This window comes from Lagenorhynchus albirostris, chromosome 17, assembly GCF_949774975.1.
Source record: "Lagenorhynchus albirostris chromosome 17, mLagAlb1.1, whole genome shotgun sequence".
Taxonomy (NCBI): Eukaryota; Metazoa; Chordata; class Mammalia; order Artiodactyla; family Delphinidae; genus Lagenorhynchus; species Lagenorhynchus albirostris.
Window position 1 is genome coordinate 16,024,919 of NC_083111.1, and position 23,342 is coordinate 16,048,260.

Consider the following 23,342-nt stretch of genomic DNA (forward strand, 5'->3'; position numbering starts at 1 on the left):
TCCTTTCTCTAATATAAATCATTTACAAATTTAGAATTTGTGAATTCTGACAATCTAGGTTTTGCGTTATGTACATTAAATCACTGAAATGTAAAAATGCTCTTTTTGGGTTAGGAGGAAGCAAAGACCAGTTAGGAGTGACCACTGGATAGAGAAGGGAAAAATTCCACTGTGATTTTAGTACCTTAAAGACAGAACAAAATATAAAAGCATGGTTTGTATTATAAAAGTCAATAAAACCACTGTTGCAATGATCTACAGTCATTATTTATTATTATTATTATTTTGCTGTACGCGGGCCTCTCACTGTTGTGGCCTCTCCCGTTGCGGAGCACAGGCTCCGGACGCGCAGGCTCAGCAGGCCCAGACGCTCCACGGCATGTGGGATCTTCCCGGACCGGGGCACGAACCCGTGTCCCCTGCATACGCGGGCGGACTCTCAACCACTGTGCCACCAGGGAAGCCCTACAGTCATTATTTTTAATCGATCTGTTTATTCAAAACTATGTATTAAAATAAACTACATGAAAGATGTAATAGTGGACAAATGAACACAGTCCTTGGGAACTTATAATATATATGTACGTAATATATATTATATATTGTATAATAGCTTATATTTTGGGAACACAAGCCTAAGTAAATACCTATATCTGAAAATAAGTCATAATTTCTATTAAAGGGTTTGATCTTATTGATAAAATGGCTTCCATTCTCTCTTATGCCATAAGAAAATATTTCCCACAAAAATACAAGTTGCTGGGGCTTCCCTGATGGCGCAGTGGTTGAGAGTCCGCCTGCCGATGCTGGGGACACGGGTTCGTGCCCCGGTCCGGGAAGATCCCACATGCCGCAGAGCGGCTGGGCCCGTGAGCCATGGCCACTGAGCCTGCGCGTCCGGAGCCTGTGCTCCGCAACGGGAGAGGCCACAACAGTGAGAGGCCCACGTACTGCAAACAAACAAACAAACAAACAAAACAATAAAAAACCAAGTTGCTGTCTCTTCACGACTTTTTTTGGTAAATTTAAAATCACATTAATATTCACAAAGCAGTACTACTAAAATAATGAAGACTTCTTCCTTATTGATTTTTCTGAAAACTGCCTTCCATTTTCCTTTCACACTTCATGTATAACTGGGAAGGAAAACTACTAAACTGATAAATTCTACAAGGGGAGGATATATCTTGAATATGAAGTATTATTACTGTTGACAATCCAATAAGAGAAACACAATGGAAAAATTTATGGGAGTTCCTGAAATTGGCTGAAGCAATTTTCAACACACTGTATTTCATTCTTGGACAAAACTAAAGCTCTATTTCTTACACTTTTTTTAGAAGTCAACATATAACAGGCAGTAGATACTTATCCAGAAGTTACTTGGTGTTATCCAAGTCTACTTATCTTTAAAACTCAAGTATTTGAATTTTAGGACTTCTAACTGGGATGTCTGGCCATTTCATAATTCTAATAGGTTTATTTTACAGAGTACGTATTTTATAGAATATGGCAATAAACCTTCCATAGTTGCTTAAATGCCTTATGTCTTCAATCTGCCATTAGAGGGTACCTGGTAGTTACACCTTATTAGGGTACTACGTGTTTGCTGAGAAGACAGGCAACTTTTAATTAATTTAAATTAAATGACCTTGAGAACTCGCCTGCTTTGTTTTTCAGTTGCCCCAAGTTTCATTTGATTTTTGCATCATTTTTTTCCCCTGTGTTACAAAAGTTTCTCAGAAAAAGCTGGAATCACTTCCCTCAGTGTCCGCTTAGCCCTAGTAAAAAAGTAAATCTTATTTTTCCTTTGCTTGAAATACATATATCAATGAGTCCTTTCACTCAGCAGTCCTGAAGGTCCAGGATAAAAACTGCAGCTTGAGGTGGAGATGTTGAGATTGTATTTTTAAGAACATATCTTCATTCTGAAGGTGAGGAAGCCAAGTTTAAGTGAATTTCCCAGAGCAGAGCTAGGTTTAGAATTCAGAAGTTATACACAAATAGCACACCAACAATGAATGCTGGCCTCTTCATTCATATTTTTCTAAATTCTGAATTTTTTCCACTTTTGGACTTTATCCTTATTTTTCTCTACATATCATCATTGCAACCAATATCTATTTGTGGTCAGATTAGGTCAAGAGTACTCAGTAAATTGCGAAAATTATGCTCTGAGTACAAAACAAATTATTTTGCTCTTCATAGCTTAAAAAATCATCTGGGGCATACTGTTACATTTTAAATTATTTTAGTCTATATTTTTATGTTTTACATTGTGTTTGAAAACATTAAAGTATGTGTCCCTCGAAGATATTTTTCGGAAACAACTTTTCTTCCAGTACTAAAATTATAACAAGAACTGGATTATTTGGAGAAATTACAGTGGGTCTTTTTTCATGTGTGGTACCCTTCCTTCCTGTTATTCCTGAAAATACCCTCAGGCACAACCCCAAACCATGTGCACTGTCCAGTCCATTGTTCAAAAATAGCATATGTTGAGCAAGTGTTTGCTTAGTCTTGAAGGGGTAAAGGAAAAAAGCCAATTGACCAGTTTGTAGAGAGGCTGCCCTTCAGCTGTTGGGAACTCTTTTTGTCCCTGTTATTCTCACATTTGGATAGCTTTGATGAGGTTACACTGACTACAGAATAAAGTTCAAATCTGGCTCTTGTCTACTCTTCCAGTGTAATTCCCCACCCCATCTGCCTCTGCCCTCACCCTCTACCCCAGGTGACAGATTCACCTGCCACTGGGCTGGTTAGGTGACACACCTGGATGAAGCAGTTCAGGGAAATGAGCACATGCACTTGCTTGAGCAGTGGCTGGGGAGAACTGGAGAAGGTCCATGTGTCCAAGGTGGGACGGGGAGCTGCTAGTCAGCTCTGTCTACTGTTGCCTGCAAGAAGGAGGATCCAAGGTTGCTAGACCCTCTGCTTTTCTTTAAGAAAAGGCAGAGAGATAGCTATTCTAATTTTGCAACATCCTGATTTCTTTCTGACATTGGGCAGGGTATTTTTTATTCACTCTGCTTCCATGTTGGTGAACCATTTCCCATCCATTGACGGGCAGTGGGCGACTTGCTGAGCTGCACCCTAGCAATCCTGATTACTTGGAATTTTCTCAGAAAGCAGCATATTATCATGATGCGAAGCTTTGGTTCATGTTTCCTCTACCTGCAATGGCCTCCTCCGCTTATTCACTTGACAGTGCCCTACCCACCCATTCTTAAACACTGGCTCAAAGACAATTGTGGATAAGCATTTCCCAGCCTCCCTCCTCATCTGATTTCCAACAGTCCTGCAGAACTGTTCCTTTTTTCCTATGTTTCACTTCACATTGTTCATACACTGGGGGAGGTGCTCCACTGGAATGGGCTTAGCTGTGACCAGTACCCATCTCCCCCATGAGCATGTAAGATATATTTTCTTCCTCTTCACATCCTTGGTGCTTTATACTTGATGATTTATACACTGAACAACACCAAAATAGGCCAGTGCTTGTTGAAATAGCATATAGAGTAAAGGTTTCTCACAAACTTCCCTGCCTGCCTCTTCATCAGTCATCATTTCCTACCCATATCAGAGCAACAAAGCCCCAACAGTCTCAGTGATAATAGTCTACAGTTCAGATTTCAGAGTGACACCTGCTCTAAGACCATATTTTCATAACTAGCGGGGCCAATTTCTGCTGTCTCATGCAGTGTGAATATACACATGACCCTGCTTTCAGGTGGCTTCCATTCTGGGGGCGAGACCAGAGCATTTTATTTCAATACTAACCATCATTCAAGTACCCATTCAACTGGTTCTAAAAGCAGATCAGCCAACGCTCCCCTTTCCCATCCTTCTATTTGTTAGGTGCAGAACCCGAGACCCAGGAAGTGAGGCAATTTATCCAAAGACACACAGCAAGTTAGTGTTAGAAGTGGCCGTCGAAATCATTTTCAATGATCAGATTCAGAAAAAAAAAAAAAAGCTCCAAATAGCTATTTCTTTTCTCTAAAATGCAGCCAACAACTTACTATCTCTACATACCCTACACACCCAATATGCACACACACACTCATATGCACACACACAAATGTTTTTAAACATTAGGGGTCAGCCACTCTTACCACATTTTTATTTGTTTGATCTTTCCATCATTTTGTTTGGCACCATCTTAAGTTTTGAGGTGAAGTTGGCTCTCAGGCCACAGGCTTAGGCTTGTTTTATATCATGGAACTTTAAAACATTTTGTTTCCAGAACAAAAAGCGATATAATTCAGTTACTGGCAAGTACTGGGGTAATTTTAATTTTCTTCTGTACTTTTTTATATTTTCAATACAATGGTATGCTCTAATTTTATAATTAAAAAAACAGGAAAATTTGTTTTTAAGAAGGAATACAAATATACAAATGGTCAGTCTAACTAATAATGGACATATCACATTAACCATTTAACATATTACTCTATGGTCTACTTAGTTTTTAAAGTGGCCAAACTATGTATGACCTTAAAATGGTTGAACTAAATTCTATTACAATCGAGACTGAAGGATATTTAAACACAAATATATTTATGAGGCAATCGTGGGAAAATAAAATGTACCCACAAGAGCCCCACAGATTTTCATAGTTTGCACACAGGCAACTCTGCTCTGGTTCAGAGAGAATTGCTTCAGGGCGTGCTTTATGATTTCTTGTCAACAAATTATACTTGCCAGACTTCTAGGCCAAAGCCCCAGTTTTCTCATCTATAGAACGTGGACAATAAGGTCTACCTCTTCCTTTCCCCCCATGTCTGTTGGAGACACATCAGCTCTTAGAGGATAAAAACACAATAGAGGTCTTCCCTGGCGGCGCAGTGGTTGAGAGTCCGCCTTCCAATGCAGGGGACACGGGTTCGTGCCTCGGTCCGGGAGGATCCCACATGCCGCGGAGCGGCTGGGTCCGTGAGCCATGGCCGCTAAGCCTGCGCATCCGAAGCCTGTGCTCCGCAACGGGAGAGGCCACATCAGTAAGAGGCCCGCGTACCGCAAAAAAACAAACAAACAAACAAACAAAAAAAAACACAATAGAGACAGCAGGTTCTATAACACTGAGTTAGAAAATATTTATATTGTGTAGAGTTGGTTTGAGGGTGAGAAAGTGTTTTCACCATGTGGAAGAATCCTGAGAATATAGCAATATTCATTTATTAATTCAATAAATATTTTTGAGGTCTAAGTGCCAGACTCACGCATAGGCCCTGTGACTCTGGGAATAGGAAAAGGTTCTTGCCCTTGTGGGATTTACAATCTAGCGGACAAGACAGATGATAAATAAGGAAATAAACAACAGGTAAGATAATTACATAATAATAGCCCAATTAATATAAATGATAGCATAATCACATAATTATTTTACAGTTAACTACAAAAAAATAATAGTGCTTAGTTCTATGAAGGACACTGGGTGCTGTGATATAAAGTAACAGAAGGAAGCTATTTAACGATTGTGCTGACCATAAACATAATTCTTTGTAGGTCTTATATAGGTTGGGGTAGCTGTGTTTTGCCCTTTAAATACGGGAATTGAACGTTCAATGAGAAATTCTAATGAAACAAAATTGGCTGCAGTAAGAACTAATTACTACTTACCTAAAAAGAAGCATTTTTTAGTATTAGGGACATTTTGTTTCTCTAGACTTAGTTCATCTTTTATCACATACATACACACAAGTAATCATTTTGCTTTCCAAGTTTTTGCAGCATCTTCAACTTTGATGGAAATCTCAGAAAATTGCTGAACCTTTACTCAGCCCCTACTGAGCCATTATAAACCCATTTTGTGAAAGTAACAAGTAGAAGGATGGGTGGAAAAAAGAAAAACAAATTTTGTCACTTGTGAAATATGCCCAGATCCAACCTTCACTAACCCCATTGTGTAAAACATTCAGAATATTATTGAGAGAAAGCTTACAAGTGTAAATATACTTATTCTCAATGAAATCAACACCATCCGACTGATTTGTAACTATTCCCTTAATGCTGCTATAAACTTTATTGCAGTGAAAACACTGGTTCTACAGATTGCTTTCCTCTTCCTCAGGATGTGTTTGACCTTTGTGGCACTGCCACTATAAATCTCATGGCCCAACAACCCCTTGTCTGCAAGTGATTTCAAGCACTATCATAAAAATGAAACAGACAGACTTAATTTGAGTTCCAGACTTGAGGAAACTCAACTAAAATATTAGCATAATTTTGCTGAGGACGGAGGAAATTGTTAAAATGTGTGTATTAGAGAGTGTCTGCAACTCGATCCATCTTTTTTCTGGCTCTTGGGTGCCACCCAGTGATTAACTTAGCGGCAGTTTTCCGAAGGGATCTGTGGGGCACAGACAGCCACTGGTCACAGGAGACAGGGGCAGGGATGCTAGGGGTGGTAGGGGCTGAAGTCCTAAATTAAATTTAGGAATTAAAATAAATCTCTGTTTAGAGATTTTTGTCCCACCCAGAAAAATCTGGCCATTGATGATGTGTTCCTTCCAGACATCCAGCCACTGTCGATGATCTGGTCCGTGAATAAGGAAAATCAGGTCTTTAAAACACAGACTGGGTGTACAGCCACCTGGGTGAGAAGAGCAGCAAGAAGCAACTGGCTGCCCCTTCCTAACCATCTTGGCCGTGCCTATCCCGTGCTGTCCAGTCCCTCGCCCCAAGTCTATCCTGAGACAGAGCTTTAAAAACTCTGCTTTATAACCACAAAGACAGGAGGCTGATTCAACCAGGTGATTCTTTTCATCTCATACTTACTAGAGTGTTTCCTATCCTTATAATTCATGGGGTGGAGATAAGAACAAACACTGCCCTTAGACTCGCACTTCACAAAAATCAACAGCCAGCTGGTGTCGTGCTTATTGTTTTCAAACGGAGATTTCTCTCTCTTTCTTGCATATAAATTTTGTGACACAATACATTTTACCAAAGATTTGTGTTGCTTTGTGGAGGTAAAACAACATATACTCAACTTAATGGGCCTTTTGTTTTCCTCTAGAAAAATGTAATGAGCTTATAAAGAATACTACTCTATATATTATACATATTTTTATTTTTACTAGTATGTATCGTATGTTACATATATTTTATTATATATTTTGTAAAATAGTACATATACATTTTATATTTATTATATGTATAATATATAATATTATCTACTTATTTTATCATTTGTCTTGTCTCTCCTGCACTAACTTCTTAAAGGTCCACCCAGGCCATGCCGAGGGCAGGGGCAAATCCTATACAAAAGTATGAAGGTGAGATGGATTCCTCAAGCTGTTGTGTTTTCTCCTGGCTCAGCAGCTATCATCATGGTTACTGAGGGAGACAGGATCAGAGGACAGACAGTTGAGAAAGAAAAAGGAACTATATCCTTCAAAGGACTAAGAAGGTCCCTATGAACGAGGTGGGAAGGGCGGCCCAGATTCTGGGATGGGAAACAAGCATCGGCATTGGTTGTCCAGTCTCCACCACGTACCTGCTCCCCAGCACCACCAGCCCACCGCCGGCGCTCTGGCCGCTCCCTCCGCCCTGGATCTACAACTTGGCCGAACAAAGCCAAAGGGTGGTTGCAATGCTAACAGTAAGTCCAGATGTTGGCCCGAGGCAGGTGGGGCCAGCGGGAGCGCATCTGCAGGAACTAGAAACCACCAAGATGCCCGTGAGCTGAAGAAGAGATAGGTGCCAGGCAAACTGGGGACAGACGCAAAGAAGTTCACCCCAAAGAAAACTTTAGAGGAAGCCATGGACGTGTGGCCTTTCAATTCCGTGTGATTTGAAGGGCCTGGAACTCCTCTCGGCGGGTCTCTGTCCCACCCGCCTTTTCCTCCAGGTGGTCTTCCTGGTGCTTCAGGAGGAAAGAGGGAGGGGAACCATGTTCCCAGACCCTCTTAGCTATATGCTCCCTTCTCGCAAGGAGGCTGCTCTGTCAAAACCAAATTGATGATTAGGCCCGGACACTGGCCCACCAAAGAGGAGCGCAAGGCCCTCCTGATTCTAATTTCTCATGCTGGCATCACAGCAGCAGGAAGATGAAATGCTTTAGCTTATGATGGGATCATACTCTTTGGCCAATTTTAGGCATTTATGGACTGTTTACATACACCACGCACTGGGCCTATGCCATCTAAAACTTAAGATCTCTACACACCTATTATTAGCAGTACTCTTTTTCTTATATAGTTGTATAAACTGTAGCCAACAAGGTAAGTACTTGCCCAACCTGTGTTGCTGGTAACTAGCAGCTAGGATCCAACTGGCAATTTAACCCCAGAGCCTTTAGTAGCTCATTTTTTGTTACAATACCTGAAATAACATACATTAGAAACTTTAAAAACTTGCAAATTAAAATGATTTGTCTTCATATGGATTAAACAAATAACCTAATCTTAATATAGATTAAATAAATATTAAATAAGCTCATTTCCATTTTTTAACACCATTATAGCACCATTGTTTTTGTAAATGCACTCTGACTTCGTATCAACTTACAAATATAATTTTGAAACACGACTAGCTGGTAAGTTGGGTACTATGTACAAAATTTCCTTGGAAAACTTACCAAAATTGTTACTTACCACAAAATCTGATATTTTAAATCTGTAATTTCTGAGATCCATTCCAGCCCTCTTTATTTATATAAACATTCATGAAGGTTAATTCTTTTACCTCATAACTGCTGGCAGTCAAGAGTGACTTAAATAGAAGCTTTGGATTCATCCAGCGCTTAAGTTAGTACCTCACTGAAGCCCCAGGTTTCTGTAGTTTAACTCATGAAAGAAATAACCTTACTCAGTGATTTTTAGCCTAGGCATTAGCAAGTCTCTGATTCTGAAATGAGACATCCAGTGCACATTTCATTTTTCACAGGCTTCATCCTCATGCACCCAACTAGAAGAAACTGGCCCCTAAATTCATCCTCAAATAACTAATACATTAATATGTTGAGTGAAATTGTTTTATATTATCTAACTAGATGTCAAAAATGAGTTTGATTGAAGCATAATTATTATTTGTCCTTAAAATTATTGACCAAAACATCCATTTACTAGTTGATCACTGACAGCAGTGGCTCTCCTGGAATGAGATAAAAGATTCAACTGCCATCACATTAATGGATGAGTGTTTTTCCTGTTTGTTATTGGAGAAAAGAAAGATTCTAATTCATCTAAAAGCTTCAGTAGATTGTTGTACAAACTTTCAAAGGAAGAGCTGGAAAAAGCCTCATTTCATATCATTAAAAAAAAAATGGACTGTGTCAAAAGGTCATCACTGCTATTCTAATATTCTGTGTTGCACTGTAACAGGAACTCAAAAGAAGAATGATATATACCAGATCGATGATGAATTACACAAGTGGACCTGAAATCATAGAACAATATTGTGGTACCCGAATGCTCATCTGTGCTCTGGAAACAGACTCATTCCTGGAACTCAGGAAAGCCAGGAATTGGCTCCCTTTGGAGATGATCAGATCTCAAGGGCCCAAAAGGACTACTGCAAGACAGTCAAGGATGTTCAGGAAACAGAAGTTCAACTACCAGCAACTAATCCCAAGGTTTACAACTTTGGAAATGGACAAATGGACAAATGAGACAACCACACAGATATTCTAGGTCAGCCACTTTTTCACTGCTTTAGATAAAGTATTTATCTTCCTCATGTCTGCTCAAATATCATCATATCAAAGCTTTCCTTGATCACTGTCCCTTTCCGTCAACTCTCTCCTCCCTTATCCTGCTTCAGTTGTCTTCAGAGCATGAATCACTACCAAATATACTATTTATATATTTGTTTACTAACAGTTTCCATCAGTTAAAATGTAAGGTCTGCTTATTACATGTGGTCATGTAATAAGCATTCAGTAACTAACTGGTAGATGAATAAACTTTTGGGGGGGTGTCTCAATTTATCTCTCTGTAAAATCTTATTTGTCGAGATTAAGCAAGCCTTTTCCTTACACAGAGTGGGTACTTTTCTGCATATTTCTCACATGGGTTAGAGGAAGAACAGCTTTGCTTCTAGAAATCTCTGAATCTTATATCCTCTAGTCTACGTCACCACGAACATCAAAACCACAGTCATATTCTTTTATGGTTCGTGGATAGATAAGATGGCCTAATCATTTAAGTCATTTATTCACTCAGCAAACATTTATGCAGCATATATGGGGCTATTCTGATGCTTTGAAGATTCCTTTTAGCTTAGGGTCCTAGAATGCTCCTGAGATCAGACTGCTGTCTCTCTTGAGTTCAGCCTGAAAAACTGAAGCCAGCATCTACAGTGAGGGCCCTTTTTATTTTCCACAGCTTCTTGTTGGCATGAGAACTATGCTATTTTATCTTTCCCTTACTTAGAGTGAACCTCACTCCTTTATTAAGTTACTTCATCTAGAAAATCTTGTTTTCCTACAGGAAAATTACCCAAAGAATTTGATTTCAATTGAAGTAGCAGCAACACTTGTTCTAGCCCAACACGCCTTAGCAAAACCTCGTTTGTAATAGAAACAGGCAAAATTAGTGAAGAAAGCAACCACTAAAATATGGTCTTGTCTTAAACACTCATGCAGCCATAAATCTGGATTGAGTTAGTCAAGGCATCTACTGATACGCATCTCAGCAAAACAGATTCTTTTCTTCATTTACATGGAAAGAATTGTAACATCATTCTCTTCCAACAATTGCTCTCATGATATCCTCAAGTCATTAGCACTCTCATCTGGCTAATTATTTCCTTCAGAAAGATGAGGGATGATGGTGACAACCTGGGCAAGCTACCCACGAATTCCTAAAATCCAGTTCATGGTTTTCAGAAACAATGGCACCTGAAAATCCGTAGGTTGTGAATAACTGGCCCTGATTTCATTTTAGTATGTTAAGTCTGAGATGTAAGGGAAAGAAACCATTGTGAACCATGTTGGCTGATTTATCAGAACACAAATTCATTCTGCAAAATTCTTATGGAGTCTTGGCCAAGATTGCTTAATCCACTGTCATGGAAAAGAACATGCCTTTGACAAAGTCATGATGCTTTCCAATCTTTGCTTTTAAGCTAAGATATTCCAGATACCAAGATAATGCAATGGCCACCTTCAGCCAAGCAGTTTACCCACAAGTGGAATGTTTTATGGCCAAAGTAACTCATGCATATCATTTGGCGATAGCTTTAACTTCTCTGGCAGTTTCTTTACTAACTACCGCTCCATAGAAAATACAAGATGCAGAATCTCAAAATCTTGAATAATCTTATGATTTGGTTTGTCATTAGAGATGAACCAGAATTTATTTTATTATTAAAATGTCCAATGTTAGTGGCGCAACATGATTTGGCTATTCAGTGGTAGACTGAACACATTTGAATTTGCTATTGTTCTTTAGAGTTGTGGGTGGTTTTTCAGTCAGAAGCCCTTTGCCAAACATACAGCAGAAAGGCGGGGATAGTCCAGATATAATTTTTGATCACTATGAATTTTAATACAAGGCCTTGGAAGCAACTGTAGAACTTCCTGATCCTGACAGAAATCGTTTTGTCAACTTGTATTTGGGTCTGTGATTCTAGTCTGTCTGCTCTTTTTCTTGAATAGTGAGTAATACATATTTTCTGGTGTTGTGTAGGAAAACATATTTCCAACACACTTGTACTAGGGCCCTCTCAAGGTTTCTTGGTAATGCTAAAATGTTCTATAGCCATAAGTTTTACATGTGGGTTCTACTTTGGATATCAGTTTTCAAAGAAACACTGTTTTATATTAAAACAAAATTATTACAGAATAAAACAACAAATTTAAATGTATTTTAAGGATTAAACATGAGAGTTTGAAGAAATACTGACCTTGCCGTGCATCCCTTCTGGACAGGCCCTCCACCTAGAATCTGTGCAATCCTATTTCTACTGTTGGGGATATTAAATAGGAAATGCTCAGAAGGACAGTTATATGCTAGAATGCAAGGGATAAGAAATCTTAATGTGTTCCCAGACTTCGAAGTGAATGACCACTTCACAGTTTAGAAAACTCTCCTTAGACCACAATCCAACATCATGGAATGCCTTTTCCCTGCAGGCAATAATGAGGCTCTACAATGGTTGCCTTTTATGGAAGAAAAATGTGGTAGAAAGTAAATAGTACCAGAATGACATGAAATGCTTAGTTTGCTTTTGGAGGAGGTACATCATGGTTTATTCCCTCCCCCTTTATCTTGAATGAAGTAAATATTAATCGTTCTGGGGCAATGATTTAATGTCACTATCACAGTTCTGATTTTATAGTTTTCTTTTTCCACTGATAGGTCAAATCAATGTAGGACTTTATAAAATATTTCTGTGAGTTTATTTTCAGTTGATGCCATAACATAATTCACCCAGTTGTCCTGTAGAGACTTTGAATTCATCACAGCCCTAAATCTTCTCTTCTTCCTGCATGCTAAGGGTTGGCAACTTTTTCTGCAAAGGCCCAGACAGTAAAAATTTTAGGCATTGCAAGCTATGAAGTCTCTGTTACCAACTCTACCAACACTCCTCAACTTTGTAGCAGGAAAACAGCTACAGACGATATGTAACAAATGGGCGTGGCTGTGTTCCAATAAAACTTTATTAACAACAATATGGAGGCAGGTGGGGGAGACAGTAGACTTTAACTGAGGGGTGTGGTCTGCTGATACCTGTTCTATGCTCTTGCTTAGTGGAATACTGTCCATTCACTCCCTATGACCAAAGTTCTCCCTCTCCATTCATAACCAAACAAAGATTAAGTCAATTATTTTACCTCCTATATTAGTTTTCAGTAGACTTTAACTGAGGGCTGTTGTAACAAATTAAGATGAACTTGGTGGCTTAACACAACAGAAATTTATTCTCTCACAGTTCTGGAGGCCAGAAGTTCAAAATCAAGGTGTTGGCAGGGCCATGCTCTCCCTGAAGGCTTGAGGGGCAGAGTCTTCCTTGCTTCATCCTGGCTTATTCCCAGCTTCTCTGGGCTGCAGGCAATCCTTGGCATTCCTTGGCTTGCAGCTGCATCATTCCAACCTCTGCCTGCATTGTCACATGTCCTCATGTCTGTCTCTGTGTTCAAACTTCCCTCTTCTTATGAGGACAACATTCATGTTGGATTACAGCCAATCCAATCCAGTATAGCTTCATCTTAACTTTATTACATCTGTAAAGACCTTATTTCTAAATAGTGTCACATACATGGGTTCTGAATGGACATAAATTATTTTTTGGGGGGGCACTTCCTACTTTCTAATCTGTCCCCTACTATCTCAGCTACCACAGCCCTAATTCAGACCTTTATCACCCCTCATCTCTCATCTGATTATTCCAACAGCCTCCTAATAGGTCTTGCCTCCTACAATATCTAGAGTGACCTTTCTAAAATGCAAATTTCACCATGTCTCTCTCCTTTTAAAAATCCTTCTTGACCCTGTCATCTCAGCAGTGGTTCTCCTTCTTTTTGCCAACAAACATGATGGATGAGTTTCCTATGTGACAACAACCTACTGGGTGTTGCACCTGATGTGCAGACTAACTGCACCTCCACTCAATTAAATCTGCTTTAATTTATAGAGAAAAGTAAGTCATTTACATTATTACCATTGATGACATTACTTTCAAATCACCACTGATTGTGCCAAACAATGCTTTTCAACTCTATGGCTGAAAATCACTAGGATTCTGGATACAAATTTCTTGATGGGACCTTACGAGCTCCTCTTTCTTCTCTTTGTCCTCAAACAACTGGCCAACTGTGCTGCTTCTCATTACTGTTTTACTCATACTCACTATTCTTGACCTTTTTTCTGGGAAAATACAGACTCTGCCTTCAAGCAACTTAAAGATAACATGGTCTCTGGACCAAGAGATTATCATACTAACTGAAGTAAGTCAAACAGAGAAAGACGAATATTGTATGATATCACTTACGTGTGGAATCTAAAAAATGATACAAATGAACTTATTTCCAAAACAGAAACAGACTCGCAGACTTAGAAAACAAACATGGTCACCAAAGGGGAAACGGCGGGGGGGGGGGGGATAAATTAGGAGTTTGGGATTAACATATACACACTACTATATATAAAATAGATAAATAACAAGGACCTACTGTATAGCACAGAGAACTCTACTCAATACTCTGTAATAACCTAAATGGGAAAAGAATCCAAAAAAGAATAGATATATGTATATTTATAACTAAATCACTTTGCTGTACACCTGAAACTAACATATTGCAAATCAACTATACTCCAATATAAAATAAAAATTTGGAAAAAAAAAGATGGTTTTAGAGGACAATGTATGAAAATGTGAAGCAAATAAAGCTAATTTTTGCTTATCTGAAAAAAAAAGATAACATGTTCTCACTCTATCCTTGTCAATTGGAAGTTCATTGGTATAGTTGCACAAGTTCAACAAGTACAAGTGTATGTTGGGGAATAATGTGAGCAGGTACCTGAATCAGGTCTATCCTGGAAAACCCAGGACACATGGCTGCCTTAAGAAAATATAACAATATACTAACAGTTTTTTTATTTTTTATTTATTTATTTATTTATTTATTTATTTATTTTGCGGTACGCGGGCCTCTCACTGTTGTGGCCTCTCCCGTTGCGGAGCACAGGCTCCGGTCGCGCAGGCTCAGCGGCCATGGCTCACAGGCCCAACCGCTCCGCGGCACGTGGGATCTTCCCAGACTGGGGCACAAACCCGTGTCCCCTGCATCGGCAGGCGGACTCTCAACCACTGCGCCACCAGTGAAGCCCAAGGCCCTTATTTTTAATATGTTAAACAAGACCCTTCATGGCTTGTTCCTGCCAACGTGTCAATCGCCTGGGAGGTAAGCCCAGGGTCTGGCCCTGTTTCCTGAGAAATATTTATTGAATGAATGAATCAATAAATGAGTGACTATATGGAATTTTTACAACTTCCAGAAAATACTTTAAAGTAAGCTGTAGCTTATTTCATCACAAATAAGTCCATTTGTTGGAGGAGGTCATCAAGAGGATGTGACCACTGGTTGACCCTGGAGCCGGACCCAGGTAATCAGAGGCTCCTCACGCCTCCCCTGTCTTCGGAATGCACGCTCTACCTACTGTTCCCACAGTGGGAGCCATTCCAAGGACACAGCCTTGGGAGAGTAAGGTGCTGTTGAGACCATCTGGATTGAATACATGACTGAACCCCCTTAAAGCCTCTCTATAAACTTTTAAGATTTGGTGGGCAAGTACAGAAAACTACTCATTTTGCGGCCACTCAAGACCAGTCTCATAAGTTCCTTTGCTTATTAAACCTACCGCCTACCAACCTGGAATGGTCTGCCTCTTTCTTGGGTCTCTCCCTGCCCTCTGTGTTTGGGGACCAGTTTCAGATTACACCTAGGAAGCTCCCGGAGGTCATGACCCAACACCCTTTGGACAGATGAGGAAAGTAAAACACAAAGAAACGAAATAACTTGCCAAAAGTCACACAGCATGAACTCTAGGTATTTCTGACTTCAAATCCTGCTCCATAAAAGAATAATACATCTATTTCACTTTATCATTTTAAGTGTGCTAACCAAGGTATGCTGCTATAGTCAACTTTAGACTTTCAAAAATCATTGACCTGTTAGTAAGCTTATGTAAGTTTGAATAAGAAACATCTAATGGGCCCCATAAGATACATTCTGCACTTTTAACCACTGAATACATGGAAAGTAATCGTTTATGTTCAATTCATTCATTCATTCATTATAAAACTGTTAATAATCGAATGACCATGTCTCTACCGGGACTTGATAATGTATAAACATCATGGCTAAGTTACATGATGTTCAAAGGTTTGAAAACATGGTGCACAAAAGTACATTTTCTCCTTCAGTTTCTACTTTAGCGCCTACTTGACAGTTCTTTATTATTTAATGTTATTAAAGTTCTTAGGTAAAAAAAATAGTTGCATGCCTTCGTCTGGTTGTGACTAATGCTTTAACAATGGTTCTAAGAAAGATAGGACTTGTCTGAAGATGATGATGATGCAAAGATAAATGTCTAGTAACTTGTCAAATTAAAGGAAAACAATTGTAGACCATCAACTAAACTATATTGTACAAGTTATCAAAAGAAACTGAACCCCAAACTGACAGGATCTCTGATTACTACTCAATGCTAAGATTACACAGTCAAGGGAAAAATACAAAAGTAAATATTTTCTCCTAGTGTTGGAGAAAAAGAAAAGAAACAGATTTAGAAAAATGTATTTTTTATTTGGATAGGTAGCAGCACACAAAAATCAGCATTATTTTTTTTTTCTGTCTTGATATAGAATTCAAGCTGCTCTCTGCTGTAGACATAAGCTTCATGTCAGTTTGCCAACAGCATTATAGAGCACTGTAGGGAATACTGTAGTGAGCCTTGCTCTTGTGGGTGGATAAAAAAGAGGAATGTAGAGACCAAACTCCCTCAGCTTCCCTTCTTACTTCCTGGCTTTCCTGTCCTCAAAACTTCCCTGCATCTTCATCCAGCTTCTCCCCCACTTCACCTCTTCCTCCTATTCCATTCTAATCTCTCTACCTAATCCCTTGTTCCCATCCTGAAACACTGGTGAATCAATTAACTGGCCCCCACCCCACCTCCATTCACATTTGTTAATATTTCCCCTCTTCAAAAGTCCCTTCCATTCAGCCTGCCAACATGCTATTGTTTTCCTATCCAAACACGGCTTTCTCTTGATCCTGCCATTCTCTCCAACTCTCCCGTGCTTCCGTTGTTCCTCCTTTGGGCCACGGCCAAACTTCAGGAAAGATGATTGTCCACCACAGTTGCCCAGCACCTACTCACACCACTGATCCGATTCTCCCAATTTCTTGAAATATCTCACTTCAAAACTCACTTACTGGGACTTCCCTGGTGGCACAGTGGTTAAGAATCTGCCTGCCAATGCAGGGGACATGGGTTCAAGCCCTGGTCCGGGATGATCCCACATGCCGCAGAGCAAAGAAGCCCGTGCGCCACAACTACTGAGCCTGCACTCTAGAGCCCGCGAGACACAACTACTGAGCCCACGTGCCACAACTACTGAAGCCCACGCGCCTAGAGCCCACAACAAGAGAAGCCACGGCAGTGAGAACAACAAGAGAAGCCACGGCAATGAGAAGCCCGCGCACCGCAACGGAGAGTAGCCCCCGCTCGCCGCAACTAGAGAAAGACCGCGCCCAGCAATGAAGACCCAAAGTAGCCAAAAAATAAATTAAAAAAAAAAAACTCATTTACTTTGGCTTCTATATGACTCTAACTCATCTCTCCTGCTTCTCTTACTTCTCTGACCACGCCTCCTCTGTCTCTTCTTCCACATGACATTCTTTCTCTACATGAATGTAGTCTGTAAGGATCTGGCTCCTCCACATCTGTCTCTGGGGCCATTTCCTTCCTTCCTTCCTTCCTTCCTTCCTCTCTTTCTTTGGTTTAGCAATCTCATCCAGTCTCAACTATGAATCCATATAGGTAAATAGCAAACCTGCTTTAACTTTTGTTTTTAAATTTTTACTTTATATTGGACTATAGCTGATTTACAATGTTGTGTCAGTTGCAGGTGTGCAGCAAAGTGATTCAGTTATACATATACATATGTCTATTCTTATTCAAATTTCTTTAACTGCTTTTCTTCACTCTGGACATGTGTTTCCCTCTGTTTCCTGGATATGTTTATTTAATGTTCTAAATTCATCTTAAGTTCATTCTTTAATTCATTTATTCAATCGTTCACTCAGTATATATTTACAAAGTGCCTACTATGTTAGCTAAGGTGAGAGTTAAGCTGCTATCCAAGTACAATGACTTTCATAAGGCAGAAGTTCATCTTTCTCTTATTTCACAAGTCGGTGGAACACCTATTTCTACAAAGTCATTCAGAAACCCAGGACTCTTCAACCTTGCAGTTCTGTCCCCCTAAAGTGTTGTCTACATATATATGGCCAGAGCTGGATCACTTTCCTGTCAGCATGTGAAAAGGAGGCAAAGGAAATGGAAGAGGGCATGCCCAACGTCTGAAGACCAAGCACCAGAGTGGTCTGTGTTGCTCCAGCTCACATGTCATTACCCTGACTTAGTAATGTCACCACACTGAATGTGGAAGGAAGGCTGAGTCTTCAGCAGGATGTCCCTGTTGCTATGGAAGAAGGGAAAACAGATTTTTTGGGAGGAGAGGCAACTAGTGATCGTCACTCCTACTGGGACTAGGCATTGCGCCAAGCATTGAAATTCACTGTTTGGAATAATTCTCATTATATTTCCTTCCAAATCTGGTTTTTGTTCAGTATTTTATATTTCTATGGATGGCACTATCATCCACGCTTCTTAAATAACCAAGATATCTTTCTTTATTGAAGTATATTGATTTACAATATTATATTAGTTTCAGGTGTACAACATAGTGACTCAATATTCCCAAGACATCTTTAATGCTTAATCAACATCTCCTAACTCCCTCCTTGTAACAGCTACAATTTTCCTAAGTATTATGTCGTCTTCCTCTGTTATATTTCTAGCTTAACCCCATTCTTTTCTATTTGCCTTAATACTTTTAAATAGTGTTCGTTACCATTTTTTTAAAAAGGCTCCTAACTTATATCCTGTGTCCCATCTTGCTCTGCTCTTATTCATTTTGTATACCCTGCAGTAGTCTCTGAAGCAAGTATATAAATGAAGACTACAGACTCCTCAGAATGGCATACAAAGTCTATAAGAAGGATGTGTGTCTTGTCTGGGACTGGAGACTGGCTTCAGTCATCTTCCCCACCCATTTCACTGGCTCTGAGATCTCCTACTTGGAGTCATGGTACATGCTCCGTATTATCCTCCTCTGCACATCTATTCATATTTTTCTCTTGGTGGCAATGCCCTTCTAGATCCACAAGTCCAACCACTATCAATATTTCAAGGCCCAGTTTAAATTCCACCTATTCCAAAAAGCTTTCTTTGTTTCTTTTAGGAAAAAAATTATCTCTCTGTCCTCAGATCTTCTGTAAAACTTTACATTTACCTCACTTGTGGTACTTAACTCTTTATTTATTATAGTATAGCTTATAGGTACATGCCTTATCTTCCATGGTAATCTCCTCAATTTGGGGATGAAGGCTGTGTATTCCACTTAGGCTCTACTATAATGCAGGGCACACAATGCATGTTTAACAGATATCAGTTTAACAAATGAATGTTTGAAGAATCAGTTATCAGAGTATGGTAAATGCAGACAGTCTGCCGGGAGCCATATAGGAAGTGCCTTTGAGTCTCAGCACGGACGAGACCCATAGTGCCAAGCAAAGCTGGTACTGTCAGGTACAAATAAGGAGAAGCAAAGCTCTCCTCTGTGTGGTTCCCTTGTTCTCCTCTACTCTTGCTTAAGGTGATTTTTATGGGATTGCTATTAGTATTGGGATATATTATTCATAGTTTGGTGGAGGGTTTAGGAAAAGACCCTGATTTAGGGTAAAACTAAAAAAGATTATGATTACCCCGGCTCCCTTAAAGACTACACCTGAAATCCCCATTCCCAGGCTAGGGCATTGGGTTCAGGGAAATATATAGGAACATTTGTGTGGTAAAAGCTTACTTTAGAGGACGAGTTATGGCCCTCCGGGGGAGCTAGAGATATGTTAAAAAACACTTGGGTATGGTGGTGGGAAAGTTTTATGCTATAATGGGGTATAGCAAATTAGATAGAGTAGGCTATTTGGCAACCTTTAATAAGTTTAATTGTTTTTTGTATAGAAATAGATATAAAGCACAGATTACATTTTGTAAGTATTTTACAAAGGAACTTGGTGATCAAAGGTACAACGCCCTCCCTTGAGAGTTGTTAAAAGAATAATGTGCTTGAGTTTGTGCTTTGAATAACTGGCTGATTGAATAGAACATACAGGTACAAGAACATCTAATTTTGAAACCGCAGACTGCGTTCCTGACATTTTTATGTGACCAAGAGATGTGTGACCAACATGTACCTAACCACAGGGGACGAAAAAGACTATAAGCGATAAGAAGATTACTTAACCTGTTTAACCTGCTGATGTAATCTGCTAATGTAAATTACTTTTGTTCTATGGCTCATGTAAGGGATTTTTTTGGTATGGGAATAAGCTTATTAAGATTAAAAATGAGATTACTTTATAGTATAAGTACTACGGAATCATGAAAATAAATTTGTCAGATCCTTGCATCCTTTGAGGTGTCTTGTGCTCTGTCCACGCCGACTCCGTCTCCCCTTTGGGTAAAACCTGTCCAGCTGGGGCTGGTCCCCGGCAAGTGGCGCCCGAACAGGGACCTGAAGGGGTAAGTATTATTTTATTTTATTTTATTTTTTTCTTTCTCAGACGGATAGGAGTCTCACCGTAGGGTGCTGCAGACCCCCAGTCAAGAATACTGGTTAGGAAGGTGAGTAAGGCGGTGTCAAGATGGGACACGCTGAGTCCAAAGAGAGGCTCTTATTTATTGATATAGTTAAACATATGATAAATGGAAGAGGAATTAAAGTAACTAATAAGCAACTAACTCAATTTTTTCAGTTTGTACAGGAACAATGCCCATGGTTTCCAGAACAGGGAACTGTTAATATAGATACCTGGCAAAAGGTGGGGCAAACTTTGCAAGTATATTACAGTCATTTTGGACCTGAGAAGGTTCCGGTAGATACTTTTACTTTATGGAACCTTATTAGAGAGAGCATTGCTCCCTTGCCTGAAGGTCAAAAGAACCCATATAAATCTCCTGCAGAAGTAATAGATGAATGTACTTCGTTACCTTCCCCAAAAACATCTAAAGAAATTGAGGTTTTGGCTGCAGCCTTAAAAGACTGTAACCTTAATGACAATGACTCAGAGGAGGAAAATGAGTCACCTAATAATGCTAAGTCTAATTTGTTAAAAAACCCTCCTTTTGACGATGAATTGCCTCCTACAGATCAGGATGATATAGATGCTGCTGCATATGACTATGAAAGAAGGAAATATGAACCCCATGGTGCTTTTTCATTACAAGAAACTAAGAAAAAGAGGCCTAATTTACAGGATATGTGCCCTTTGGGTCGTCTGCCGACCGCCCCACCAGCACCTTTAAGTTCTTTACCTTCCCCTTTAAAAAGGTCAGGAACTTCAACTTTACATAGGGGCCCACCACCTCCACCACCTTTTAATAAAGGTTAAGGCGAATATAAAAGATATAGGAGAATAAATGGTGATGATGATGATTATGCTTTTGCAGCCTGCTTTCCAGTCATTTTTGAGGATGGTTTTGATGATGATGATGTTGTATATTGGGATCCCTTGCCTCTAAAACTTTTAAAAGAACTTAAAAGGCTTTGCCTGAATGCTGAAAATGCTGTGAATGCTCAAGGATTGCCTTTGACAACTGCTAATCTTTTTGTGGCTATGCTTAGCTTGCTTTCAGTTCAGGTAAGTGCCAACGGTACGTATTGGGCTTACTTTCCAGATCCTCCTATTCTACATGCATGTACTTGGACAGATTCCATTATTCCAGTAACCTCCTCATTTCCTGAATTGACCGATGGCATTCGAGGAGTACAAGGCTATAAACAATTTGTAATTAATTTTAACTACTCATTTACAGGTCAGACCGACTTTCCTCCAATATGTTTTTTTCTTGGTTCAGGGTTAATAGAAAATAGTCATACAAAGAATGGGTGTTTGTCAGTAGTTGATGCAGGATTCTTGACAGACTCCCCTAAAAAACCAGTAGGAAAAGATAAGACCACAAGATATCTATGGTCATTGTTAGGGAAAGTTGTAGGACAAAATCAAGTTTATGTTAATAAACATCCAGCTAAAAATGTTCATCCTCCTAGATATGATGATTGTGATGAGGCTGCAGGGGAAGCTACAGATAAATGGGTTTGGATAGATATTAAAACTGGATATCCTTCATGGATATATTGTATGTACAATAAAGAGAATAAAATAACCATTCCTGGGACCAAATATTATATTTCAGATTGGAGTATTAATTTTCCTGAGGGAGATTATAGAACATATTTAGGTAAAGGCTTGCTATACCCATGGAATGATTCCTATATTCCCCGTCCATTGAAGGTGAACAGATGGAATAGTCATGGATGGGTGGCTCCTATTTATACCTTTGTTCATGAAAATAAAACTTATTATCAATCTCAGTTATGGAGATTGCCCTTAACCACTCATAAAATAACGTTAGTTAGAGCTACTACCCATGTGGAACAGTACTATGTTCAAACCTGTGTGTCTTCTCCGTATTCCTTATTGCTTTCTAATGATAGTGAAAAATTGCAAATTGTACAAAATAATATGAGGTTTTATATTACCTGCCAGCAATGTATACTGACCACATGCATTGTTCCTGAAATGAATGTGTCAACCATAATAGTGTTAAAAAGACCAGCTTATATTATGCTGCCAGTAGCGCTTAATGAATCTTGGTATACAGATATAGGGGCAGAAATTGTAAGACAGGTTGGAGAGCTCATGCGACCAAAAAGATTTGTGGCTACTTTGATTTTGGGAATTTCTGCCTTGATAGGAATACTGAGTTCTTTTTCTGTTGCAACATATGCTTTAGTAAAAGAAATACAAACAGCACAATATGCTAATGATTTATCAAAAAATATATCCTTGGCTTTAGCAACTCAGGAAGCAATAGATAGAAAGTTAGAAGCTAAAGTTGATGCCCTTGAAGAAGCAATTTTACATATTGGACAAGAACTTACTGCTTTAAAAATTCGCCTATCTTTAACATGCCATAAAAAATATTCTTGGATATGTGTTACTCCCTTAAAAGTAAATCATTCTGAATACTCCTGGGAAAAAATTCAAATGCACATTTTGAATGTATGGAATTCTAGTGATTTAGGAATTGATTTGGAACATTTACATAAACAAATTCATGATATTGCAGCCTCTCAATATGATATGAATCCCTCTAAGGCTGCTGCAGATTTTTTACAAAACTTACAAAGCTATTTTAAGGGTAATTCCTTTATGCATATTTTAATAAATTATGGGGCTGCCGGAGTGGTTATAATTTTGCTCCTTATTTCTTTTCCAGTCATCATCCGATTAATTCAAGCTGCCCTCCAGAGTGTATATAAAACCAAAATGGAATTGCATACTGCCTTTTTAAAAAATAAAAAAGGGGGAGATGCCGGGAGCCATATAGGAAGTGCCTTTGAGTCTCAGCACGGACGAGACCCATAGTGCCAAGCAAAGCTGGTACTGTCAGGTACAAATAAGGAGAAGCAAAGCTCTCCTCTGTGTGGTTCCCTTGTTCTCCTCTACTCTTGCTTAAGGTGATTTTTATGGGATTGCT

At 39.3% G+C, this 23,342-nt stretch overlaps 1 long non-coding RNA gene across 1 annotated transcript in view; it reads right to left on the bottom strand.

Moving 5' to 3' along the window:
• Nucleotides 1–264: 264 nt before the first annotated feature.
• LOC132508002 (uncharacterized) overlaps nucleotides 265–23,342 on the bottom strand; it is a 429,503-nt gene continuing 406,425 nt past the window's right edge. Inside the window, exon 2 of the long non-coding RNA XR_009536377.1 lies at nucleotides 265–436. This is a non-coding gene — a long non-coding RNA (uncharacterized LOC132508002). The remainder of the gene's footprint in view (nucleotides 437–23,342) is intronic.